Raw genomic sequence first — 10,000 nt, 5'->3', positions numbered from 1 at the left:
ATAAGGAAAATAAAGCGTTGCCAGTATATATGATGGAATGTCATAATGAAAGTAAAACATTTTCATTGTATATGCTGAAATATCAAAAGGAAAATAAAGCATTGTCAGTGTGTATAATGAAATTTCATAAAGAAAATAAAGCATTGCCAGTCTATATGATGAAATGTCATAAGGAAAATAAAGCATTGTCAGTATATATGATGAAATGTCATAGGGTAAATAATGCATCGTCAATGTATATAATGATGAAATAGCATAAGGAAAAAAGCATGGTCAGTATATATATGATGAAATGTCACAAGGAAAATGAAGCATCGTCAATGCACATGAAATGTCATAAGGAAAATAAAGCACTGTCATTGTATATATGATGAAGACATGCCATAAGGAAAACAAACCACAGTCAATAATTAACAGATTCATAAACGACAATAAATACAAATTCTACGTTATTCAGGATAATTACCAAAAGTTACAGCAAACGAACACACATTCCAGTTAAACTATCATAAATTAGAAGTTCCTTTAACCCCAAGAACCTCACAGCTCTCTTCAAACGAGTCGAAAACGTTCGCAGGAGGAAAACCTCTATCTCGTAAACATCCTAAAAAGAAGAAAAACACCCCTCCAGCCATTTGATTGCTATCCGCTAGCTCTCTCTCTCTCTCTCTCTCTCTCTCTCTCTCTCTCTCTCTCTCTCTCTCTCTCTCTCTCTCTCTGATCGCGATGGTTTCAACTCCTTACTTTACACATAAATTAACAGCAAGATTTGTAACTCATACGAAGATTAAAAAAAAATAAAACACACACACACAAGGGAGACAACCTTTCATAAGAATCATACTTTCATTCGCTAGCTATTAATTTTGTTGTTTTAATTAAGTCATAGCAACCTTTATCACAGACGAAGCTACTTATGCGCAGTCACAGAACGATGTCAGCTCTCTTTTCCATTCAATGGCGATCTCACTGCTCGGTAATTCTTTGTGAGCGTCACATTATAATCTATTAACTGACCTTAATTTCGATAAAAGCTCTCTCACAGCAACCCAGCGTTACTATACTGTAGCCTATGAACAGTGAATATTCCTTACGACCAAAGGACAAATGGACCCTTTTCTAGCCCAGACCCAAAGCGCAAGGGCAGCAAGCGCGGCGACGGTATTACATAAACTCTTATATACTAAAACTTTTTAATCATTGATATGTAATAATTAGGATGAAGAATTGGTAAGAAAAAAGGAAGCGAAGGACGGATAGAAATATTAAGCTCCGTTCTAAGCAATTAATAATAATAATAATAATAATAATAATAATATTAATAATAAATAAAACCGAAGGCATTTCTGTTTAATGAAGTTTGTCTGAAAGACAGTCTCTTCCATAATAATAATAATAATAATAATAATAATAATAATAATAATAATAATAATAATAATAAAAACAGAAGGCATTTCTGTTTAATGAAGTTTGTCTGAAAGACAGTCTCTTCCAAAATAATAATAATAATAATAATAATAATAATAATAATAAAATAATAATAATAATAATAACAATAATGAATAAAACAGAAGGCATTTCTGTTTTAACTGAAGTTTGTCTTGAAAGACAGTCTCCTTCCAAAATAATAATAATAATAATAATACTAATAATAATAATAATAATAATAATAATAATAATAATAATAATAATAATAATAATAATAATAATAATAATAATAATAATAATAATAATAAATATGACTGCTGGTTATAGACATAAATTCACTTAAGAGAAAATTGTTATCTTTTTCTTATGAATTTGTGAAGATTCTTTTCCACGTAGAATAGGCTACGAGGAAAATAAAATCTTCATTATCATGAACAGAACACTCAAAGTAGGTCACTGAATGTTTGACTGGATATGGAGATAAATCTACTTTACGAAGAGGAATCAATTTTTGTAGCCTTTCGCAGATATCCTTTCAATTAAGAGTTACAGATTGCCTAGCCGATACATTAACACTGTTTACTGGTACAGACACACATTTTTATCGTAGTCTTTCACATATATCTTTGAACTAATGACAAAATAGCATGGTCGAACACATCAACGTTGTTTACCTTCTGCAGAGGAAATTAGGATAGTAATTTTTCACATATATGCCTTGAACTACAAGCAAATTAGTGTTATTTAATAGCACGGCGCAGAAAAAATTAATCATAGGAATGATACACAGATATCCTTTCAGCCAATAATAATATATAGATGTAATAATAATATATATTAACCTAAATTATAAGAAAGTGCTGTTTTCATAAGGTAAACTAAGATATAGTTTTTCTTCTAATTTAGTCGTATCAGCTATGACCCCCCAAAAATAATTACTAAATACTTAACATCCCATGCAAGTAACAAGTCGACTTACTGATTAAATTTTCCCACGAAATTACTCACTCTTTAGACCTTTACTTACAGTAATGATACTCAATTCAACCTATATATCATCTATTCATCCACACACAATCACACCGAGATTATATATATATATATATATATATATATATATATATATATATATATATATATATATATATATATATATATATATATATATATATATATATATATTATATATATATCTATCGATATATATACACATTATAAATGCGCATGTGTAAATTACAGATGTACTAATACTAAGTCAACGACCCCTCGCCCACCACGAAGAACTTCCACATTTGCATACAAACATCAAACTGTTGATAGATTTCCAGAACGAAAACCGACACCAGCTCCACTAATTAGGCAATTAGGCATCTCTTTAAATGTAGTCATGCAAAATGCACGTCAACAAAGTAGGCGAGTTGCACAACTGATGGGTAAGGTAGCCGACCAACCGCCATATTGAGAGAGAGAGAGAGAGAGAGAGAGAGAGAGAGAGAGAGAGAGAGAGAGAGAGAGAGAGAGAGAGAGAGAGGTATATATGTCACTCTAAAACTGTCATGACCTCAGTTTGGTGACAAAATAGTTGAAAAAAATGTTAAAAGACAAACACACTTAACTTTTCAATCGTAAATGAACATAAGATATATGACTAATCTTAATAACCACTGTTTACCTTTATTAATAAACACAATTTCCAATTCCAATTTTAACAATAACAAACCTCCACGATTTTTTTTAACGTTTATAGTTAAGTCCACAAATCAGCAACCTTTAATTCAAATTGTCACTGGATACAGAGAAGACTTTATCAACTCAAATAACATGATCTGGGACATATTACAGCACCTGAACCAATTCGAAGTAACAGATTGCCTCGTATTTTTGTCTGCTTTTATTCAAAAAGTCACAAGTAATTTACTTGTAGCCATTTAAGCCTTAATTTGAAATACACCGATTAGGCCACTGGTGATAACGTAGTAAAATTGTACGTTATATATCATAATGCTAAGATGATGATCACATCCAGCCTAAAAAGGCAGATTCACATCACACTTTTGACACTATATCCTGCGTAATGTTGAGACCTTCTCCAAGCATTTTTCTGCTGACACTATACTGACACTATAACCTGGAAAAATTCCGAGACCATTTTGAAATATATTTAACTAATACGGCAAGTATGAGGAAAACAGAGGAGAAGAAGATGGATGTAGCAGAAATGAGAATGTTGAGATGGATGTCGGGAGTAACAAGGGAAGATAGGATTAGAAATGAGTATATAAGAGGATCAACAAAGGTAGCTGAAATATCGAAGAAAATACAGGAAGGAAGGCTTCGATGGTATGGACACCTATTACGAAGGGAGGAACGTCATGTTGGAAGACATATGATGGAAATGGAAGTGCGGGGTAGAAGGAAGAAGGGAAGACCAAGAAAGAGATGGCGTGATTGTGTAAGGGAAGATATGGAATTGAAAGGTATAAATGAGAACAAGGCACAAGACAGAATTCGATGGAGACGACTCATTCGTAATGGCGACCCCATATAAAAATGGGTTTAAGCTAGGAAGAAGAAGAATACTATATCCTGGAAAAATTCTGAGACTATCTTAACCACATTACTATTGACACCATTATATCATAGAAGAATTCCGAGACCATTTTGAACCATTTTTGCTATTGAAACACTACCCTATAAAATTCCTGAGACCATTTTGAAGTATTTTTTTTTATATTAACACACTATCTTGAAGGAAGAATTCTGAGACCATTTCGGGTTTTCTATTGACACTATATCTTGGAAGAATTTTAAGACCATTTTGCTATTGCCACCGTATCATTGAAAAAACCCTGAGCCCATTTTGAACTATTTTTCTTTTGACACTATCATGAAAAAAAAAAAAAAAAAAAAAAAAAAAAAAAAAAAAAAAAAAAAAAAAAAAAAAAACTGAGAAAACTTTGGAGCATTTTTCTATTGACACTGTATCCTATCAAAAAATTCTGAGACCATTTTGTATTTTTGTATTAGCACTATATCCTGGAAAGATTCTCAGACCAATTTGAATTTTTTGTACCAACACTATATCCCGGAAAAATTCTGAGACCACTTTGAATTTTTTATCAACACTTCCGGGAAAAATTCCGAGATCATTTTGAATTTTTTTATCAAAACTATCCTGGAAAAAATCTGAGACCATTATGAATACTTTTCATAATGACACTATATCCTGTAAACGAGAGAAAAAAAATTATGACAATTTTGAAGTAATCCTCTATGCTAAAATTACATTTTCCATAAATGATAAAAAAAAAAATAATGAAGAAAGACCTGAAGGAGAGGTAGGGTTAAATAAAAAAATAACTCAATTTCCCAAAAGCTAACATGAAAAACTATAAACCGTAACTCCAGCCCTAACAATCCCCAGCCTTCGCTTTTTGGAAAGTGTAAAAAAAAAAAAAAAAAACATTGAGGAAATATTTCTTGCATAATGAAACCAATAACACACAACCCCAATACTGTTCAGAAGTCTTTCTTGTCAAGAGGGTTGTGTACAGCGTGCGGTTAAACCCCCAACACCCCTGAAGTACTACGCAAACTGCTACTTTAGTGCCGTAGTGTCCTTAAAAGTGATATTTATATGCTGGAAACCACACAAACTACCTTGCCTATATTTACCACTCACCAGGTAGCCTCTAGCGAAAGTTAGCTTCCACTTTCAAATTATTATTATTATTATTATTATTATTATTATTATTATTATTATATGCCGAACACATTGGCATCGAAGAAGTCTAAAAGTATATATATATATATATATATATATATATATATATATATATATATATATATAATATATATATATATATATAAATAATATATATATAATATACACACGGTAAAATATATGAACACCAGATGCACGCTTTCTCTTCTGCCAAGTCATTTGCTTTTGGCATATTTTCAATTACAATTTGAGAGAGAGAGAGAGAGAGAGAGAGAGAGAGAAGGCACTTCTGGTGGTGGTGTCGTGAACTTCCATCCTGAGGCTTTGTGTCTCGTGCCCAGAGGCCTCCACCAATCAGCTCTGCTTCTAGAAAGTCTGCAAAATGAAAAAGTAAAACGGCCCTGACGGATGGTAAGACGAAAGGAGGACTGACAATACGAGGGTCGTATCTGGAATATATATTTAAAAACACATAATAACATATATTAATATATATCAGATAGTGTTTGGCTAAATAAGCAAAAATCACATTATTTTGATACTATAAATTCGAGTCAGCCAAAACAGGCAAATTTTGAAAACGGTACAATATTAACAATTTTCGTTTGCTATATATTCATCATTGCCCCCCACTAACCAACCCCCCTCCCACCCCCCCACACCCTCTTCCACCAGTGTAAAAAAGGGAAACCAAAGATTATTGAAAAATTGCATAGACACAACTGGCCTATATAGATAATGTCCTATATATATGTAATATATATAATATATATAGATTATTATATATATATAGTATACATATATATATATATAATATATATATATATATAATAATAATAATAATACACCAAACATATCTTCAGTTGTATCTGCGCCATGAGGACATCAACAGAGCGGAGGCAAAAGGAAGCAAAAGGACAGACAGGAAGTGTCCCCCTGGACAAACAGGAAACTTATCTTTGAAAGGCAAATTAGCTAAATATTCATAACCTGTAACATGAAATTAAAGGATGGGAATAAATTAGAAATAGTACTTAAACTACTAGTGTTTATGAGAAATGGTTAAAGGGATTTTTTTTTTTTACCTTCAAAATGGTAAAGCAGTTGGGCACTGATTCTGTTATAACCATCTAAAAATATAAAAATTAAAATATGAAATGTTCTGAAGACGTTCCAAAGACTAAGTGTAATTTACCTGTTTATTTGCTTGGGGTAACTTTTTCCACATACACTATTGTACTCAGTAGAGGCTTGTTTACAAGTCACTGGCCACTTCGACTCTGCTCCATAAAAAAAATAAATTAATTAATTAAAGAAAAAAAATAATAATAAACTAGAAGAATTATGCAATCTCTTAACCACTTCAAGAAACCAAGCCACCTTCAGGATTTATTGACAATAATAGAAATAACAAATATGCAGCTAATCCATACTACTCTAAAAATCTGTTGACTAACACTATAATAAGCATTTACCCTTTAACATACCGTTTAAAATGCCACTTCAAAGGACTACAGCCTTGCCTCAAGACTTAAAGAGCTGTTTCGAGTATTGAGAAACTCTGCGAGGATTGGTTTAAGAATGAGACCCAAAGAATATGAAGTCTTTAAAGGTAACTGGAAACTTACTTCTGCAAATATACAAAATTTAGTTTATTACATAGGCCTACAGGATCTGGAAGTTGATTGTTTTTAAAACACTAACACCAAATGGCAGACAGAGTTTAATTAATGAAAAAATTATAATAAAACTCACATATGGAGACTTAATACAAAAATACCATTCATGCTAAATTAAAGCAGCAAATGTGCACTAATGTCAATCTAAACTCAACATTAAATTATGAAATTAAGCTTTAATAACATTATTCCATACACTGAGAAAATGCTTGAGCTTCTTTAGACCTCAAATGAATATTGTAATCAGACAAGTGAAGCATATAGGCTATTGGAACCTAGAACAAATTGTAAGTCAGGCGAGAGAGCATCTAACATTACGCACCGAGACTATACAACCAACAAAAAACAGCTGAAGTGCAAATTATGAAGGAGAAAGCCAATTCAAACAAGATCTAAAGACTCCTATTCTGCAGGAGCTACGATACTAACAAGAAAACACTAAAAGCCAATTAAAATATAAGAAGCAACTTATTTTGAAAAGTACAACGGCCCACCAGAGAGGGAATCGTCCCTGTGTAGGGCTCTACACAAAGCCAAAGTGGACAAAGTTAAACTCACCGCAAAGGCTAATCCATAAATAAACTGAGAGGCAACATAAAACGCGTCTTATCCAGATTCATGAGTATTCTTCAAATATTCCAAAGATTTCAAGACGGTAATTTTTTTCATCTGTCCACTACATCAGAGACGCTGTATGTTTCTTTGTCTCGTCTCCATTATCACTAAATGCTGTACTTTTGCCATTATAAATTAACAGCTACTGCCACACTGTCTTCTTTCTGAATTAGCTTATAGCTAATGTTTACTCTTTTTCACATATAGGCATTTTGTTACCTGGCAGGATTTTTTAATGTGTTGGATTATGCATCAAAGGTCTGCACAAAGCACTGTTACCTCTACTCCACAAACCTCAGGTATCAAGGATTTTGCTTGTAAAGTTTAGAGCCTTTTCGGGTTGCTCCACATGAACGTATTCATACTAACAATTTATGACATCATCACTCGGGGTAACTCAATAACACGTTAAAAATCATTCATTACCAATTACCACAGTCCCAAGAACACCATCCTTCAGCACCTCACTTCGTCAACCCACAATTTTACCATTATCTGACTACACTTTGCAAACACTTGCTTTCCCACTGTTGCCATATGAGCAGCTTAATCACCACTGATCCACTGCCTTCGAAAGGGTCGGCACTTACTGGGTTTTCACTCACCTATCTCCCCCACTCCTTCCATCCCTCCATCCTCCCCTCCCCCCTCCATGCCCCACACTTAATAAGGACACCACCTCTCGTTAAGAAAGAACAACGGAACTACGGTGTTCGGAGCAAACCACAAAAGCATAGTTCGTTTTGGAAGGCGGTCAACCTTTCATCATCATTTTCACCACTCCAAGAACAACATTTACTTCTAGAGTGGCGTCATACACACACACACACACACCATTATATTTTTAATGGGTTCCATTCGAGAACCATTTCTGGATTTCATACTTCTGTTACACAGTACCCTTTCTAGACAGAGGTCTCAGAAAAGAAACCCTCTCTCTCTCTCCCGCTCTCTCAACCAACAATAATCTTGTTCTACAGATACGGACATTGCATTACTCAATAATGAACCTCGCCCCCCCCCCCCCCCTTTTAGATAATAACCACACCACCTCAGATGTGGCAGTCAGTACTTCTAGTAGCCAATATACTACTACTACTATTATTAGTAGCCCGGAGCCAACCCCCCAAAAAATATAGCACCAACAGCAGAAGTCAGTAACGGGTTAAAATGCTTGAGATTTTACTAACAAAGCATTAAACGCAAACAAGCATTGCACTGACAAATAACAGAAATATCAAGACACCAGAGGTTCTGGGGTTCAAATGGTGATCATTCAAACTAATTAAAACAATCCAATAATATAAACAAACCCTTAAAAGAGAGGAAGAGAAGGAGAGAGAGAGAGAGAGAGAGAGAGAGAGAGAGAGAGAGAGAGAGAGAGAGAGAGAGAATCTGGAACTAAACTGCAATACCATTAAGCAATTACCTTTGTAATAATCTCAAGAAAACTAATTTGATAAAGGGGGTAATCTTTCGTATGATTAAGTTAAGCATGGAAAGAATTCCCCGTCTCTCATGTCATATAGTATATATATATATATATATATATATATATATATATATATATATATTATATATATATATAGTACTCAACACGGGAGTCGGTGACGCGTAGATAGCAAGCCGAAATGCATTCCAGATACTTCATCTCAAACTTACATCAATAACCAGCAAGGACAGGCGATAAACAACCAAAATTTCCTTATTCCTTATTCCATTAAAGTTGCCCTAATCAAATTCTTCCTTTGAGACGAGCTACTGAATTTCATTGGTTCGAACAGCGAAAATACCCTATGGGCATCGTAATCGGTCTGTGTGTGTATTCTACATGATTTTCCTGTGCGCTGTAGAGAGAGAGAGAGAGAAGAAAACTGGGCACAAAGAGCAAAAGGTGTCTCTCTTCACTTTGCAGTTTTGTACGAGTGACGAGCTGCGACTTAAATGTACGCAGTTAATGGGTTTATCTTTGATAGATCTCTCTCTCTCTCATAAGAGATATACCATTCTCGACAGAAACTGCGTCCGTGCTATACGAAAGAAATGGCTCGTCGCCTGTCATACTTACCTTGAAAGAAAGTTTGATCCGACCAGATGAACGAGTTTGAAACGAAGGGACGCACTGTTGTTAAAACACTGTCGAACAGCTTCTGTGCTCTGTCCAGTTAATTTAACGGTTGAAATCTAGTTATCCACAATAGTCCAGTCGACCACATAACGCCGGCTATACTATACTCCCGATCGCTTCACAGCCACGGGACCACGCGAGTGCTTAAGAAATAATCGGGCAGCTTTCTAACTAGGCTCATCAACAGCTGCCCCCGATCTCGGAGACGTCACGTGTATACAACGTCATTCGTAATGCATCCCAATTCGCGTACGCAAACTCCCTGGCCTCATTCAATACACACACGCTCGAGAGACGCGTCATTATCAACGACCAATTTACTCCATGACATAATCCCGGAGGGTCGTACCTAGGGTGGAGTTTTCCCTTCAACTACGGCAGAAAATTATCCTTGTGGTCACTGATCGTGCAACATACTGCGCCATC

At 34.4% G+C, this 10,000-nt stretch overlaps 1 protein-coding gene across 10 annotated transcripts in view; it reads right to left on the bottom strand.

The window, feature by feature from the left end:
* The window catches only part of LOC135200885 (myocyte-specific enhancer factor 2-like), a 696,318-nt gene that overhangs the window by 380,786 nt on the left and 305,532 nt on the right, over positions 1-10,000 (bottom strand). Inside the window, exon 1 of one of the 10 annotated variants that reach the window (XM_064229617.1) lies at positions 7,390-7,996. The exons of the other annotated variants lie outside the window; for them this stretch is intronic. The gene's annotated coding sequence lies outside the window, so the exon portion shown is untranslated. Of the gene's footprint in view, positions 1-7,389; positions 7,997-10,000 lie in introns of those variants that run through there. 10 annotated transcript variants of the gene reach the window in all.

The sequence above is a fragment of the Macrobrachium nipponense genome, chromosome 27, assembly GCF_015104395.2.
Source record: "Macrobrachium nipponense isolate FS-2020 chromosome 27, ASM1510439v2, whole genome shotgun sequence".
Lineage (NCBI taxonomy): Eukaryota > Metazoa > Arthropoda > Malacostraca > Decapoda > Palaemonidae > Macrobrachium > Macrobrachium nipponense.
This window is presented reverse-complemented; position numbering and strand designations above follow the sequence as displayed.